The sequence below is a fragment of the Typopeltis vanoorti genome, chromosome 2 (genome assembly GCF_054136105.1).
Source record: "Typopeltis vanoorti isolate ZY-2024b chromosome 2, IOZ_Tvanoo_1.0, whole genome shotgun sequence".
Taxonomy (NCBI): Eukaryota; Metazoa; Arthropoda; class Arachnida; order Uropygi; family Thelyphonidae; genus Typopeltis; species Typopeltis vanoorti.
This window is the reverse complement of record NC_143550.1, coordinates 56,392,545-56,411,294: the sequence shown is the minus strand read 5'-3', so window position 1 is coordinate 56,411,294 and position 18,750 is coordinate 56,392,545. Positions and strand designations below refer to the sequence as shown.

Genomic DNA, 18,750 nt, shown 5'->3' with positions numbered 1-18,750 from the left:
ATTCACAAAAAATTGCCAGACATCGTAATGCTGCAGGAAACAAGAATTCACACGCCAGAGCCAATAATACGACTAGAAAAAAGACTAGCCCATCACTACATCCTAATCAATGAACCTGCCAGCAGTAGTTCTAGCGGTGGAGTAGCTATCCTTATCAAAAAGGCACCACACATGCAACTGCTGTCCCACGAAGTCTCTGTCAGGCACAGAACCCTAGAAGTTGACATACATCTCGACAATAAAATAATAACCTTAATGAATGTGTACGGTCCAACAAAACGTGAAGAAAAAACAACATTTTGGCAGATAATCAAAGAAAATCTGCAACAGAAGTACATAGCAGTAATTGCAGGTGACATGAACTTCGTGGAACAGCCCTTCATTGATCAGGAGAAAGTGTCACAAGCGCCACAGAAAGGACACATCAAGACCTTTGTAGATTGCGGGCTAACAGATGCCTTCAGATTCTTGCATCCAAGAAAAAAGGAGTTCACACATTTCGCTCCTGGGAACGCCTCAAGAATCGACAGGGTTTATGTGTCCCAATACAGAGGCTTCACTGCGAGCAGTGTTGAACATATCCCTGTAACTTGCAGCGATCACTACATGGTAATAGCAGAATTTCAACCTCCTCACAAGGAAAAAAGAACAAAATTCGTCAACAGAAATTTCCCACTGTATAAATTTAATCAGAACTTAACGAAAGATGAAGAATTCAACAAAGAAGTACAAAATATAATATCAGACGTAGAAAAAAATAGTCAATCCAATAATAGCCTAGGAAACTTTCAAAAGAAAAATTAAAAACGCAGCCATAAAAATTAGCACTAAAAGAAAACACCAGCAAAACCAAGAAAGAGAGACAGATCTAACGAAACTATCCAGCCTGTACTACATGGATCGGACCAAACCAGAAGTTAAACAAGAAATAAATCTAATTAGAGAAAAATTAAGGCGCAACAACTTCAGGAAATAGAAGGAGCATGGCTCCGCTCCCGGTTAAGAACCATAGAAAATGATGAGGGCAAAATATCCACAGCTTGGATTTTCGAAAAAAGGAATTATGAAAGAAAGAGAATAGAATGTTTACACTACGATGGGAAAATCATTCAAGAAGATGCGGAACTACTGCATGCTATTCACGAATACTTCGAAACACTGTTTTCGGAAAAACAAAGCGAGGAACGGGACAGAAACAAATTCCTCCCCTTCATACCTAAGATAACCCAGAAAGAGGCAGAAGAAATTGACATCCCGATAACAGCAGCAGAATTCAGACAAACAGTAAGGCATTTACCAGACAAGAAATCCCCAGGAGAAGACGGTCTTACAAACGAATTTTACAAGCACTACTTCCAAAAATTCGAGCATTTATTTATGAGAATGACGCAAGAAATATACCAAACACAAATAAAACCAGACAGATTCAGCACAGGGTACATCACACTTATCCCGAAAACTTCAGACACAGAAAAATTAAAAGACAAAGCAATGGAGAGGGATAACACTTTTAAACACCGATTACAAGATCATCTCAAAAATCCTATCCAATAGAATACAGAAGTACCTACAGAAATTAATATCTCCCGTACAGACTTGTGCAATTAAGGGCAGAAATATAGCAGACACAATTACTCATTTAAGATCAGTATACGAGTACTACAGTCTGACTGACAAACCCTGTGTCCTACTAGGCTTGGATATAGAAAAGGCGTTTGACACCATAAGCCACGTATATATATTCAAAGTTGTAGAGGAAATGGGATTTGGCCCAAAATTTAGGAACTGGCTGCAAACTTTCTATGAGAATGCAGAAAGTCAAGTAATCGTGAACAGGAAGCAATCCGCATCTTTTAAAATGAAATGCTCAGTGAGATAAGGAGACCCCCTCTCTATGGCCCTCTTCGTCCTTGCACTAGAACCAGTCATCAGAGCGATCAACTCCAACAAAGAAATCAAGGGAACAAACATTCATGGGGAGAGCCAAGCAAAAATATTGGCATATGCTGACGACATCACGTTAACCCTAGAGACGGAAACATCCATTGAAGAGTCAATGAAATTACTAGACGCCTTTGCAAGAGCTTCTGCCCTGAAAGTAAACCTGAATAAATCTCATTGCATGCTAATAGGAAAATGGGAAAAGAACCCTGAGATTCCTCAAGGCATAAGAACTCAGGAATACTTACCGGTTCTGGGAGTTAAATTAGGCGGCCCAGAAACGTATGAAAAACAGTGGAAAGAACTCCACGCAGCTGTTGCGTGGAAAATAAATACTATGCACCCAAGACAACTATCTCTAAGAGGAAAAGCGCGAATATGCAATATATATTTATCCTCTCGCATCTGGTACAAAGTGAACAACATCCCGTACCATGGGCAATGGGCAGACAAGATCCACAGGCTGTGCGCCACCTACATCTGGGGCTCTCGGTACGAACCGATGAGGAGAACAACGCTCTTTCACGAATTAGAAGCAGGAGGTCTAGGTCTAATTAATATCCACTTAAAAACAGTTATCAACAGAGCGAAGACTGCAGAAACAGCAAACACCAAGTCATACCACGGATATGCAATAGCATTCCTACAGAAATGCCTTCCACACAGAATAATCAGCACAATGCCAGAGATTCACGGAAGAGTTCCCAGAATGTTTACAGAGATGGCGGAGGGGTACGTATTTGTGACAGAGCGCATCAGCACTGAAACCTTAATAAGTCAAAAAACAAAAGCAACATACTACAAACTAAGCAGAACAACCATTCCCATACCACAACATAGAGAATTAAGAAGAGGACAAATCACACTCAGTCCGGTATTAAACAATATCTTCAAGCTCCCAATACATCCAAAGTATAAAAACCTTCTTCTTTAAAGTACACCATGCCTGCCTACCAACCAAGATGTGGATAGTGGCTAAAGGTATACCCCTTGAAGGGAATGCAACATGTCACTTTTGCCAGGAACCGGAAACACTATACCACCTAATGTTATATTGCAAGGAAGCAGAAGTAACTTGGAAAGCCGTTAAAAGATGGCTTCCAGAAATCAAAGTAATCAATGAAGAAATGTTATTCTGGCTAAAAGGAAAACATATAAACAGGGTGCAAACAATTGTTCTAATCCTAACGATGTACGCAATTTGGGCTCACAGGTGCGACCAAGCGTATGGAAGGGAAGACAGTCCCGGAACAATATCGGAATTACATCAATACATCCAGGAGGAGATCACCAATTCGGTCCACTCCAGAAGAATGACTACAGAAGAATGGACACATTTAACCTCCAACCTTACATCAGATGAACCCTCCAACCAACAACAGAACAACACCTTCATCACTCCTAGTGGAAATGGGGCAAATCGGAAGTAAATTCGGAAGGATACTAACTCTCCACCTCCACCAGAGGAAACAGCACCTGAGTCACTTGGAACAGATCTCCTACTGCAGGAAAAAAAAGTGCTCTCCTACTTCATTGCATGCGAATGTTATTTCGCTGTACAGATGTATATATGATTTATCTTGTAGAATATATAGATTGTTAAATATATAATAAGTGTGATATATAATTATATATATGGTATGTAAATAGAATTAACTGTATGTTAAAAAAAAAAAAAAAAAAAAAGCTGAATTATACCTTAATTGATGTAATAGAGAAAATAATGTGCATTTAACTAACAGATGAGATTCTCTGTTTATAAGTAAAGGAAGTTAAGGCATTTTAAGAGAACAGTAATGTAACAACTACATTATAACATGATGATATAATATAAAATGAAACTTCGATTGAAATAATGGTATAACAAATGTATATATTGTATATAGAATTCATTATGATGTAAATAATTGCAAAAGTTTATAATAAAGTTGTTAAAAAAAAAAAAAAAAATTCAGTCGGTACAGACGAAGCCCTTTGGTCGGAAAGACCTAGGTTCGATTCCCGTCTATGACGGGAAGAACTTTTTATCTGGTCTCTTTCGACTAAAGGTGAGTTAACCATTCTCATATGGAGGTTGAAGGTTTTTCGCCCGGTAACTCGGGTTTTTCATATCTCAAAAACAGGCAAACCGGTCCCGTGAACACACACACACACATGGCTACAGTCATAAATACTTATGGCAAGGAAAGCAACGGAAAACCACCTTGCTTCATAATCATCTTCCTGGTATTTACAGTAGCATATTCCTACCCAACCAGCCATAAGGTTGAAGGGAAGAATATAATACTGGGTATCTCACAGTCTTTTATGAGGCGCTGATGTTACTGGTGCTATTTATTTTAGAAAGAAACGTGAACAGCATTACGATTACGGGCGAAAGTTAAAGTAATGATTAAAACATTCCAAGCACTTGCGGTAGAACACATGGTCTTGTATCCCTGATCCCCACCAGTTGATTTTTTCAATAGTTACACCTTCCTTAACTTCCAGTGTCCAGATTTCACAGCTCTTGATAGTAACGTCTGTGGATACCTGAAGAAAAGATATACCTAACAAAGTCCAAGACCTTACATGAGCCTGTAGAGAAATCCTTAGCATATAGAAAGAAAACAATGTGTCGCATGCGATGTGACCACCACTTCATGGCGATCATAATCAGCGATTCTTAAGGTATAAATGTAAAAAACGTAGATGAATGTGTGAACAATCTATTCTATTTTCTATAAATATTTCCATGAAAAATGCTCATCTGAAACAGCATCAATAATTCCCCCACCCTTACTAAGCCCATTGGAACACGTACAGCTGCCGCCCAACACTACTGCGGAACAGTCTTCCCCCAGACGTATTTCCCAAGGAATACAACATACAGGCATTCAAATCAAATGTAAACAAGTTTCTCCTTTCGCAACCCACCACCCATATACGGTACTAACATACTATAGGTTGACCAACCAACCTCCTGTATATGGGCCCAACATTATAATAAAAAAAAAAATAAAAAAAAAACCGCCAACGCTTGTCCCTTCGTTTCTATTCTGCATTTCTAAAAAAACCATGCCTTTCCCTCTTTACAGTAAGTTCCTTGAAATTCCACTGAACTTTGATGGGCTCTGTAGATCAGTCTCAGTTGATTAATCAAAATTTATACAAAGAAAGATCCCGTATGGAATATTTACCAAACAGTTTATAGTCTTCCTATGAAAGATTAAGAACTGCTATCTGATGTGTAACTAAACAGTGGTAATCTTCCCGGGCGACATAATATTAGTTTATTTGCGCGATCTCAGCTTAGTTCAGCTTGAAGAAAACTATTTTATACTAAATAATGTAATCGACGGTTACTTATCCATCTTTAAAATTACTACAGTATTCAGAACAGATTTCAGTAAAGTGTTGAAGAGACTTTTTCTTTCCATTTACTGAATAAAATGCACCACTTGGTTATTAATCTCGCAGATCTACACAGTTTATGGTGTTCCATAAACCATCTTCACTAAAAATCGTGCCTAAGTAGCTGAAATGTTTTACTTGTTCTGTAGGTTCTCCATTCACAATGCAGTTGATGTTTTCAATGCTGCTGCCTATTTTCATTGTCTTTGCCTTCTTATTGCTGACCTTCATACGATATCTATTACAACAGTTATTCAATTTAGTCAGGGAATCTTGCAGACTTGTAGCAGATTTATTTAGAAGCAGAACATCATTCGCATAAAGCAAAGCGCTGAGATTAACACCTCCAATTTTGATATCAAGTTTTAATAACACTAGTTCATAATGTGATCCATATAGGTAATGAATAACAGAGGGGACAATTTACATACTTGTCTGACACCAGATTTAACTTTAAACCATATTCCTGTACTTCCTTCAATTCTAACTGCTGACTTACAACTCAAATAAATACTAAGTATTGCTTGATATAAATAGAAATTGAATAGCTCTCTCTTGGCATTTTGTCATATGCCTTTTGCAGGTCTACAAAACTTAAATACTGATCTTTATATCTGTTAGCTTTATTCTTTGTTATATTCCCATGATTTCTCAATTATTTGTCATAAAGTGAAAATCTGATCGTAACAGCCTCTATCTGGCATGAATCCAGCTTGTTCTTCACCAAGTTTCTCTTCCACAATCCTTCTCCAGTATACTCGCATAAATCTTACCAGGAACACTCAGTAGAGAAACACCTCTGTAATTCTCATATTCAGTTTTATTTTCCTTTTTATATATGGGTACTATGAGAGCTCTACTCCATTCATCCAGAATTCATCCCTCTGTTCAGGCCTTCTGAACCATGCAGTGCAGCCACTGACTTTTATACCTCCATACTTGAGCATTTCTGGTCGAATATCATCTACTCCTGCGCCTTTCCACATTTCAAGCTTTTTATTGCTTTTGCTACTTCAAATATGGATACATATTCCTGACTGCATGCCTGTTGAGTGTTTTTTTACCACTGTGCTATCACTGCTTGTTTCATTTAGCAATTTTTTTAAATAATTACTCCCTACTTCAAGGATATCTTTTTCTCCAGTTTTCATGTCACCTTTATTATCTCTCATTCCTCCATTTCTGAGCTTCTTCAACAACTTCCAGAATATCTCCCCCCCCCTTGTAGATATTTATTTTACACAGTATTTAGCTTTCTTAATACCTCTGTATTCTCTAAAAGCACAAGCTGATTTATTTCTCAGGAACTTTTGATATGCTTTCTTCTTTTCCTTCTCTGCCTCTTTAACTTCCTATGTCCACCATAGAGTTCTGATTTTTCTATCCTTGCAGACAACCTCACCACATGCCTCTCTAGCTGACTCAATCAATGTTTTCTTCAGGGCTTGCCACTGAATCTCCAAAGTTTGGTTCCTGTTCTCAAACTCTTTCATTTTTTTTCTTCAATATCTTTGTGTTAAACTACACATCTACAGTTCAGTAAACAGTCTACAGTTCACATCTGAGAGCTGCTCAACTTTTATTTCTTACAAGTTCTTCTTTTCAACATGAAATTCAATTTTATCCTGCTCAAGACTAAATAGTGATCACTTCCAATTTAAAATCCTCTGAACACTCTGGTGTCCAGTACCAGGAAGAAATCATCATTATCAACAATAACATAGTCAATGAGACATTTCTTATTCCTTGCCTCTTCTCACCATGTGAATTTGTGCACATTTTTATGTTGGAACATGGTGTTAGTAATAACCAGTCCATGCCCTGAGCAGAATCCAACAGATATTTGTCATTATTATTAGCTTTGCTCTTTTCTCCAAATTTTCCCAAAATATTTTTGTATGTCTGACAATCATTTCCTACTCTGTTATTTAGATCCCCAACAAGGACCAACTTTTCCTTTTTCACTGTGTCAGTTGCTTTTTCTAAAGCCTCAAAAAATTCCTCGACTTCTACCTTAGTAGAAGTGAGACCATAGGCACAAATAAGTCTCAATGGTCTGCTTGTGGGACCATAGGCACAAATAAGTCTCATTGTCCAGTTCCCCATTCTGATTTTGATTTTGCCTGCCATTCTGATATTTGCCCACATCACTCTACTTGAGACTGCCTGCCATTCAAGAAGATTAGCCTTGTATTTAGTGTTGAATACTATGGCTACTCCCTTCTTTTCCTTGATTGTCATTACCTACATATAACATTTTGTATTTATTGCTCAGAAAGATCTCACCAGTTTTTGCCTTTTTTGTTTCAGTCACCCTATTATGTGGATCTGGTACTTATCCAATTCCTCGGATAGCTCCATTTCTTTACCATTCAGGCTTCTTATGTTGATAGTAATGATCTTGAACTCTGGTGATGTTGAGTTGGGGTGTGTTTTAGGATTTGTTCCAGTAGCTGACTTTTTCACTGTTTGCTCTGGTTCCCTGCCAAAAACAATGGGGCTTGTTTAAATTTTTTCAATGCCCCAGCCAGCTTGAAAAAACTGTCATGCTGTTACCATCATTTTGATATTTTGGTTTAAGCCAATAAGAATACAATTTGGTTGACTAAATCCCAAATTGCCAGCCCATCCTTGTTCATTCAGTATCCAGGTAGATACCTAACAGGGTGCTTCATGAGAAGGTGAGGATTGGACATCTGATCAGAAGCCCTGGTCTTTTCTCCACATTCCTTTAAAGACTATGTGGAGGTCTACTCTCAATTTTACAGGTTTGACCCTTAAGCACACCCAAAGTTATATAATTTTGGGGTGCTTAATATATATAAAGGGTGTCGCAAAATTCACGCAAGATTTAAATTCAGCGCCATTTGTGTGGTTAAGTGTTGCCAATGAGAAAAAAAAAGGCAGCGTGACAGCTGACAGTTCAGGATTATTAAAAATGGAGCGCTACACAAAAGAACAATGCATTTTCATTGTTGAGCAATATTTTAAAAATAATGAAGGTTTGGCAGCTACAGTTCGCAATTTTCGTACAAAATATGGTCAGAATAGTGATTTAACTTCATCAACTGTGAAAAGATTAATTAAAAAATTCAAGGAAACTGGATCAATTAGTGATCTTATACACTCTGGCCGTCCTTCAACAAGTCGTTCAACAGAAAACATCGAAGCAGTTCGTGAGAGTGTTGCTGAGAGTCCAGGAACATCAATTCGGCACCGTGGTCTTGAATGGGCATTTCGAGAAGCTCTCTACAGCTTATTCTCACGAAAGATTTGCATCTTTATGCTTACAAAGTTCAATTGACTCAAGAACTGAAGCCTACTGACCACACACAACGAAGAGAGTTCGTTGAATGGATTATGGAACAAGTGGATGCTTATTTTTCGAACAAAATCATCTTCAGCGATGAGGCTCATTTTCATCTTGATGGCTTCGTTAATCGACAAAATTGTCGCATTTGGGGTTCAGAAAATCCACGAGTGATTGTTGAGAAACAAATGCATCCACAACGTGTCACTGTTTGGTGCGGATTTTGGGCTGGAGGCATCATCGGTCCATTCTTCTTCGAAAATGCGGCTGGTAAGGCAATAACAGTTAATGGTGCTTGCTATCGCGACATGATAATCTAGTTTTTTGTGCCTAAATTGCAAGATATGGATGTGGACAACATGTGGTTTCAACAAGACGGTGCCACATGATATACAGCCAGAGAAACAATTCAATTACTGCATGAGTCATTTCCTGGTCGTGTAATTTCCCGTTTTGGTGATCAGAATTGGCCACTCAGATCATGTGACTTAACACCGTTGGACTTTTTTCTTTGGGGTTTTTTGAAGTCTAAGGTTTATGCCAACAAGCCCACGACCACCCACACCTTGAAGGAGGAAATTGAGCGCTCATGGAAAATGAGCACTCAATTTCCTCAAAAAACGGGCATGGAAAATTTCGACAAAAGAGTGTGTATGTGCCAGCAAAGCCTTGGAGGCCATTTACCCGATATGCTATTCCATGCATACCCCTATACTGTATACTTTATGAATCAATAAGAAATTATTGATTTTTAATTAAAAACCTGTGTTTTCTATCAAAATTACTTCTTGCGTGAATTTTAGGACACCCTGTACATTAATAAATATGTATATATATATATATATATATATATAGTTATTATTTTTTGAAAACATGCAAAACTGAGTGGAGTGTATTAGTCTGAGAGGAGGTTGTCAATTAAATCATTCTTTTTTGTGTAGAATCCAATATTTGAAGGGAGCTCTTAGGAGCACCCTACGATCACCACCCTTGAAGTGAGAGTAGTATTCAATGTTGGACAAATTTGTGATTTGTATAGGATTAGGAGCACGTCTGAAGTTCAAGTAGCACAGTGAGTGAAAGGAAAATGCCTAATTTGAAGAGTAAGATTGAAGAATGTTTTTCGGGGTGAAATAATACATTGCTGTGTTTTACTAGCATTGAAGCTGACTCCAAAATGCATTAATGAATGTTTTGAGGATCAGAATTTAAAGTAGTAGTAGTAGTAGTAGTAGAGATTATAATTATGCAGGTTATGACATGCTTTGCAAGGTTTGTCAAATGAAAAGGAGTGCAATGTGTTGTAACTAGCAAAACTGCATACTGGATTGGCAGTCTGCTGGAGTAGATCATTTATATATAGAGAGAAGAGGCTGAACAAAAGAACTGAGCTTTATGAGACCCCAGCATTAGTTGCATAGACAGAATATAAGGAGCCATCAGCTGAAGATAGCATCCATTCGAAAGCTCAATTGCAGAAGTCAGGGTAAACTCCAATCATCACCAAATGATTGGAGTTTACTTAATGGATGTTTGTGCAAAACTCAATTAAAAGCCTTGGAGATATCAAGGGCAACCACTTGATATTCATCAAATCTTTCCATGGTGTTTGTCTAGAGATTGCAGACATAGGTTAGTAAATACTCTGTTGAGTGGCAGTGACGGAATAATATACGATAACTAACTTTTGATTCTTTGGATTTGGGCATTTTGAGTGTGTCTGAGGAGAGTAAAGTGAAAGTTGCCAAACTGAGCCAAGCAGACCATTGATTTAAGTATAAGAAAAAGCAAGGAAGTAACTTGTTATGCCTCTACACAATTGCCAGGAGCATTAAAAATAAATGGTTGGGTTTGTTAGTTTGGTAAATATGTTGCAACCAAAAATTGTTGGCATTAGTGAAACCTGGTTCTCAGAGTCAGATATAGTAACTGGAATAGAATGTAAAGGATATAGTATTTTTAAGAACGACAGAAAAGATAGAAGAGGTGGAGTACTACTAATGATAGATGACTTGAGTCCAGTTAGGACAGAAACTCATGAAAGCAATACTGATAATAATGTCCCAAGTAGCAGCGAATTTGAGGCTATGTGGTGTGGAGCAGAGGATAACTAGAAGAAATATATGGGTGAGGGGATTACTGCTGACCTAGTGGTTTAATTTTGCTGTGGATGAAAAGCTTTGAAGAGATGCTTAAATGGCAAGTTATCTGAATGTGTTCCTAGAGTTCAAAGAACAAATATGGACAAATGTGTGGAAGTGAAACTGATGTGCAATTTTATTAAACAAGAAATCCATAAGATGATGATGTGGTGGGTATATGGTAAGAAAAGTTATGAAATATATAAAGCACAGGCCAGAAAAGTTATTGTACAGAAAGCTCAGTTGGAGTATGAAAAGAAATTGGGTGCACAGGTTAAAGGAAGCCAAAAGAACTCGATTGTTATGCTACAAGTATAATAAAGAATGAATGTGGAAGAAGAACTTTATTAAATAACAGAAGCAAATGATATAGTTCAGATAACAAGTGCTCACTTTGCTAAGATTTCCATTCTTATGGGATCCTTCCTGAGGAAGGATCCCATAAGAATGGAAAGAATGTATGGTAATCCCATTGCACAAGGGTGGTTGCAAAGACTGATGTGTCTATCAACCTATCAGTATGTCTGGAGTGATTGCAAGATTTTTGTGAAGTTGGTAAGAACTGACACATACAGAAATGGCTGGAAAAACAAGCTATACTTTACAAGGAACATAAGTTTGCTACAGAAAGGTCACATCTGAACAATTCACTCATGTTTTATAATAATGTAATATGTAATAATATAATAATAAGGGAATGGATACACTTATGATACTGCAGTGCTTTTCTAAGGCATTTGATAGGATACCACATGAAAGACTACTGCATAAAATGAGAATATGCAACTGGAATATAAATTATTGGCTTGGATAAGTGAGTGGCTGATGGACAGGTATCAGAAAGTAGTATGTGGAGAAGGGGATGAATCGGCAGATTTAAGGTGACAGTGGAGTCCCACATAAATCAGTACTTGGACCACCGTCATTTAATCTATATATCAATGATATATAGATTAAATTCATTCTTTAATAATAAAGAATGAATGCAGAAGAATAACTTTATTAAATAACAGAAGCAGACATAGTTCAGATAATGAGTGCTCACTTCATTAAGATTTCCATTCTTATGTCTGCTCATTATGCTACAAGTATAATAAATGCGGAAGAATAACTTTATTAAATAACAGAAGCAGATATCGATTCTCAGGCCTTTTCCACTCTGGAAAGGGCCTGAGAGGATATCTTCAACTGTTCACTAATGATGCAAAGATAGGAAGGGCAATCAGAGATGCTACTGATATATAGCATCATTTACAGGGTGATTTTAATATGCTGGAAGTGTGGGCAAATGCCTGTCAATTCAATGTTAGTAAGTGTAAAGTCATGCACTCTGGCATAATGAGATATCCAATGCCATATTATACAGGTAGGATTATGCTTGGAGTTATAGTAGACAGAAAAGTAAAGTTCAAGGGTCACATAGCAAAAATTGCAAATACAACTGACTGGATAATTGTAATGTTGAAACGAATGCTCACATATAGGGATACAAAAGTCATTTTGCCCCTTTACAGGACCCTGATACGACTGCACCTGGACTACTGTGCAGAGATTTGGTCTCGAGTTTCAAAGAAGCTACGGAAAGACTGAAAAGAAGAGTTACAAAGATGATATCAGGATTACGGAATGTAGATTAGTAGGATAGACTAAGGGTATGTAAATTACAGATACTGGTAGAAAAGAGAAAGAGATGTGATATACTAGGTCTATAAACTTTTAAGAGAGCATTATAAAATATCAGTTGATACAATTTTTCATTATATGGAAGGTGGGAAAAGGACAGGGATTTGTGAAAGTTAAGTTTGTGTGCAGTTAAGAATGGGATTACAGCTAGAATTTTCTTTCACAGAACTATGAGTTAGAGGAACAGTCTGCCTGTTGAAGTAGAGAGTGCATCTAATGTGAATTAATTTTAGAGAAGATATGACAGACAGACAGCTGACGTGGGTGATGTATGGCCTCCCTTGATGAGCCCTTGACTCTGGAGTTCTAATAATAATAATATACAGGTTAATTATACATGAAGAAAGAATGCTAAAAGGAATCATGAAATAAATTTTCAATTTGGTCTAGCACTTGAAAGATTTTTCCGATGTAAATGATTATTACAGAGTCTCTACGGAATCCAAGGACATTATTTTATTATTATTACATCACACTTCTACACTACTTGTCTGTCAACAGGCAAATTGGCCAAGAGAACACGTGCAAAAAATACTACTAGTGGTGGACAGCAGCAGATAGTTTGTGTTGCTGGTAGTACTATCATTGTAATAGTGTTGTTGCAGGACTAAGTAGTGTAGATAGCGAATTCTGTGTAGTTCGAGAGTTAAGTAGCAGAACAGTAAGATGTGCAGTGGAGTAGGGTGCCCTCCCACCATAAGTCACTGGATTCTTTGGGATGTACCACATAACAATAGTAATAGCAATAATACAATTCTAACATCAAGAGATGAATTGCAACAATTGTTTGTTTTGGTTCACATATGTGACAGAAAATAATGCCTGGCTAGAGCTCAGATCTGGAATCATGGATTCAAGAGCATTTGATCAGCAGACTATTATCATAAAGAGAGGACAGAGAGTTACTGACAGGCTCTCAATATTATTAAATAATATTACTATTAACTAATGTTTAATTTGAATGTCTTAATCTGTAAACTTTTCAGCTAAGTTTCATAGCTATTGTCAATACAATTATAGGAAAACACAAAAAAAAAAAGATAACAACAATTGAATTGAAAGCACGATATTATGTAGACTATCCATTGCAGGAGAATAGCAACATCTGCATTAATAGATATTCACATTAAATTACAATAAAATAATTTAGTTAATAAATTATTTTTAAATATAAACAAAATGAAAGGTGAGTATTAGTCAGTGCAACTTCCCAAATTGAGGAAGTTTTACGCAATTGGTTTTCTTCAGGTTTGGGTTGTGAATGTGTACTTCACAGCTTTTCTTGTATAGTCTTTCCAGAAGAAAACACTTTGGTTTTGTTCCAATGGATCCTGTTTTGAAGATAATACATGGCTTGCTAAACCAGATTTGTTGGGTTTTCTTGAAAGTGAAATCTATTCTTGATGTTCTTCAAGATGAATTTCTGCAAAACAATCAGTTTGTCCATAATAACATAAGATGCAAGAGAAGGGAATTCTGCAAACTCCAGGATACGAAAGAGGAGATTTGTCTTTGTGTGAGATAAGAAAAGTAACAAGCTTGTGAACTGGACAGAGAGAGACTTGAAAGTTAATCAGTCGTAGCAGTCTTCCTATTTTTTTCTGAAAGTCCTTTAACGTATGGAATACAAATTCTAGTAACATCTTTTTGAGGTGGGTTAAGACGATGGCCATAATTATTGATTTATTATTTTTTCAATAGTTTTTGCATTATAACCATTAGAAATAAAGGTAGCTCTGATAATAAACAGTTCTTTGTTTAGAAGAAATCTGTAGAATATATTTTATGAGCTCTGTTGATTAAAGATTTGATTATACCATATTTCTGACAAGGGTGTGATGTAAGTTAGAATCAATGTATTTACCAGCGTGAGTTGGTTTTCTACATACTGAGAACTGTAGAGTACCATTTGGCTGATGCAGAATGAGAACATCCAGAAAAGGAAGGCAATTGTTATCTTCTACCTCAAGGATAAATTTTATTCTTGAGTTTATTGAATTAATTTTTTCAAGAAATTCAGGAAGATTGTACAAGGAATTCCATACAGCAAACATATCTATACCAAATTGATGGTTTTGATACAAATGTGTTGTATACCACTCCCAAACAAAAACTGTTCTCATGTCCTTGCTAACATCTTCAAAAAACTATCAGGTGAAACTCCTTGTATTCTCCCATTTTGATATGTACTGAAACAAATTCTTGCATCAATCCTATAAAATTCCTTCAGTAACTTTTATGTTGCTATTTTCTGATAGCAACATAAAAGTTACTGAAGGAACTGATGACCTTTTGTAGACCTGCAGAAATGGTGATTGTATTCCACAATGCTAGGCTAACTGAAAAAAAAAGATTGTTCTAGGTCAATTATAGTCACTAACTAGTGGAACTTTTTCTCCCTGTTCCCAAGTTAGTCAAGTGGGTTTTTCATCCTGAAATCAAGAAAATCAACTGCAAAACCCACCCTATTTCAGACACCAATATATTGCATTTGTCTACCATATCCTCTTGAATGGAAGCTGTTTAAAATGAGTGATAATTTTGGGCCAGCTATCTCTAATTGGCTAATGGCAGAAGCTAAGTCTCAAAAAAGTTATGTAGAGCTAAAACAGCCTCACCTACTTCCTTTGGGGGAATAAAAGGTATTAGCAGATTTATCATATCCCCTCTTTTCCACCTGGCCACTAAATTTTGCAACTCACAGACTTTCACTCTGCATTTGCAGGGAATACTTCACAAACCTGTAACATTTTCATCACTTGCCTCTGGATCCTGTCTACTACTTTGTCATCCCCAAGATTACCTAGTGAACAAATCTGTGCACAGTACTTGATGTTGGTACATGAAAGCTTCGTAAAGAGGGATAACTTCCTTACTTCTATTTGTAAATATTCTCTTCAGCATCTAAGTGATTGCTCTGATTATTTATGCAACAAGCTCTAGTACATCCTTTTCAACTGGATGAGTGTCTTCATTCAGTGTAAGTGTAGCATTGAGCTCTGTTGTTGTTGCATACATCAGATTAACAATTCTTAACAAAATGGGCACTCATCAATTGAACAATCTCTTCTTTTTTCACTTGCAACATAATGATAGAATAATACTTTGGGATTGTCATTAACTTGTAGAGTCTGTCTCTTTTCACACTTGCATTTCCACAAAACAGGTTCAACTTTTCTGGCATCTATCTTATAATTTTTACAAGTGACATCATCCTTATGTGCATGGTATTAATTTCATACCATCATTTTCCTAAGAATCTCTCTTGCTAAATAACATTACACATACATTTCACTCTTACCATATTTATTCTCTAGGAAAATATTTCAACAGTGAATCATTTAAGTATTTCAAATGAATTCCATGCAGTGCCAATATCCTTTTTATCTAGTAACTGATACTAAAAAACAGAGCATAGTATACTCCTTGGTTGGTCATAATTTCTTGCTTTGAGTTCAGCACGTAACCTGTTCTGAATGGAAACATCCAATACTTAGCCAGTGCTCAGGGCAGAACAGCATGATCATTATCAATAACTGGAGACAATGCTCTTCACATCTTTACCAGAACCCTCTTTGAACACTAATCAAATTAACACTTTTTAATTTGATTAGTTTCATTTGTCACATGCTCTTGAGCAAGTCATCTCTCAACAGCTCAAATCTGGTTTCATTCTTCTCGTGAGATTTCACTGCTACTCAATCAATATTCAGATAATTAAAGTGACCCATGATGAATACTTGTTTAGCACTAATTAGGTTGATTTGATGATGCATTTCATAGTCTCCACCAACAATTCACTAGATCTGTAATAATCCCACTATACATTTGATCTTGTTAGTTCCGCCTCATATCAGATAGCTTCAAAGCCACTTCTACATGGAAAATTTGTGACTAGTACTGCAGTCTTTGCTTTCTACCTTAACTGGACTCAACTCATGCAATATCATTAGCAATACACCTCCCCTTTCCTGTCATGTCATGTCTATCCTTCCCAAAAAAACTGTATCCTTTATACTCAATACCAATCAGTATGTCTGCCTCTGATAGGCCTCATTAATGCCAACACCTGAGATCCCAATATATTCATCAAAGCAACAAACTATTCCTTTGTTCTTGATTCCTGGCATTCGTGACAGATATAACTTCCAGGATATTTTTGTATACTATCCTCTGTAGAATGTGTGTGGACCAGCTAGGCAACTTTAGGATTCCTGTTTGTATCTAATGCTTCCTTTATATATATATGTCCAAAACAGACAAGTCACAACAATCCTTCATAATCACTTCCGTGACAATGCATATTTGCATCATAAACGTAGTTGCATAACTTAGTCTCTTGTACCAATAAACAATTTCTCCAGAATCTCGATATCAAACACACTGGAGCATAGGCTGTCCATCTCATATAAATCAGTTTTTCCCTCAAACTTGCTACAAACAACCAAAAGCTCTCATTCGTTCATTCCTTCCTTCTACTATTATATTTCAACAGAATTATTCAAATATTAGTAATAAAATATTTGATTATTAATGTTGAAATAATTAATATTTTTATAATTGTTTTCTAATATTTTGTTAAAAAAATAACACTAAAAATGATATACCTCATTTCTGACATCTTTACAGTAGGCAGGAGAGGTGTGTCTGAAAGATTAAAAAAAATTCTTAAAATTCAATGCCATTACTCCCTAACATAGTTGTCAAAATTGCATCTATTTGCAATTCTAGAAACACATTGCAAAGAATTTTCAGTACATAGTCTTAGCTTATTGTGCATTTATTAGTACTTTTAATATTAACGTGCAATATATTTACAGTCTTTCATGGATAGAATTTTCATTTGTACAAATAATAATAAGCACTTTCAGACCATTAAGAACTGTTAAAACTGCATATATTATTCTTGTTATTTAAAAAACTTTCTCTAGCCATCTTACAGGCTTTTAACAGTACCATGTCAATGTGCATGCATCATCAAAATTAACTTTTCATTGTGAATTAACCCCAAATGTAATGAACACTGGAACAATCAACTTTCAGTGACAGTTTACAGAATGTATTTTATTCAACAATCAATGAATAGTATTTGTGACAGTTGCCCAATGATAATGGAAAATAGCTGTGTGACTATCATATTCTTTTGTCAAATTTTATTTGAGATTTGAAATTAGACTTCAACAGCATTTTCAGATAAGAAGGATATGTTATATACTTTATAACATTTACCATTAAATTAATGCAAACATTTCAATTAATTTTTAAACTTTAATAGAGTGGCATCTCAGTATAGCAAACTTTAAAAACCAAAGCAAGTATCATTATAGAAAATTTGTTATCATAGATCCATGGACCCCATTAATGAAATTTAAAAAAAAAAAAAAAAAATCACATACAAGAATAGGCTCTCTGGATAAAAAATGTTAAAAAGTGAATGGATGCAATTACTATAAAGTATGCATATTTTATTAACATACTTAAATATATAGTATCTTGTTCTATAAACAGTTACTAGTACTGTACAAATTGACTATACTTATAATGGTACTGAAATTTCTGTTACTTAAAAATGAAATTCCATTCAAACAAACTACTCATATATATATTCTCAAACATTTAATCTCATCCTTTTTTTTATATTTCCAGATCTAATGCAGGACAAATGTGCAAAACTTTCTTGTGAATGTGATCGTCAAGTGGTTCTGTGTATAGCAAAACATAATCACACCTACGATGAAACTAATCGTTTCATAAAATATAGGAGTATATAAAATCAGGAGTCAGAACAACTGCTTATGAAGTTAAAGAAAAAAGAACCAAGATTATTACTTACTGGATGATAACCAACCATATGTAGTTATAAACTTGGATTTAATCATACCAACTCAAGTAATATGCAGTATATATGACTCTCTCTTCTACTGAAGATATTTTAATTTAAAGCAAAGCTGGTGATACTGATAAACTATGGAAACATTTCAAAAAACTATTTAACGATAAGTACAAAGTTGTGCAAATAAAAGTGACACCTTTTCATGTGTGATAAAATGCCTATTATACATAGGTTCACAATAATATTTAAGAATCTTTTAAGTTAAAATAAAGGATGTAATTTTTCAGGAAATGACAACAAACTAGATTATTAATTATAAAAACTTTAATTAATAACTACCTATATTTCGGCAATGTTGCACTGCCATCTTCAGGGGTCACAAAACAATATGTGCATGCAGGCACCCACACTAAGCAAATCAGGATGAAGAAAGGCAGAAGTTGGTCCCA

The 18,750-nt window shown here is 35.8% G+C and overlaps 1 pseudogene; it reads left to right on the top strand.

Annotated features, from left to right (window-relative positions):
- The first annotated feature begins 2,122 nt into the window (after positions 1-2,122).
- On the top strand, positions 2,123-18,035 carry LOC150109055 (uncharacterized; annotated as a pseudogene).
- The last annotated feature ends 715 nt before the right edge of the window (positions 18,036-18,750 follow it).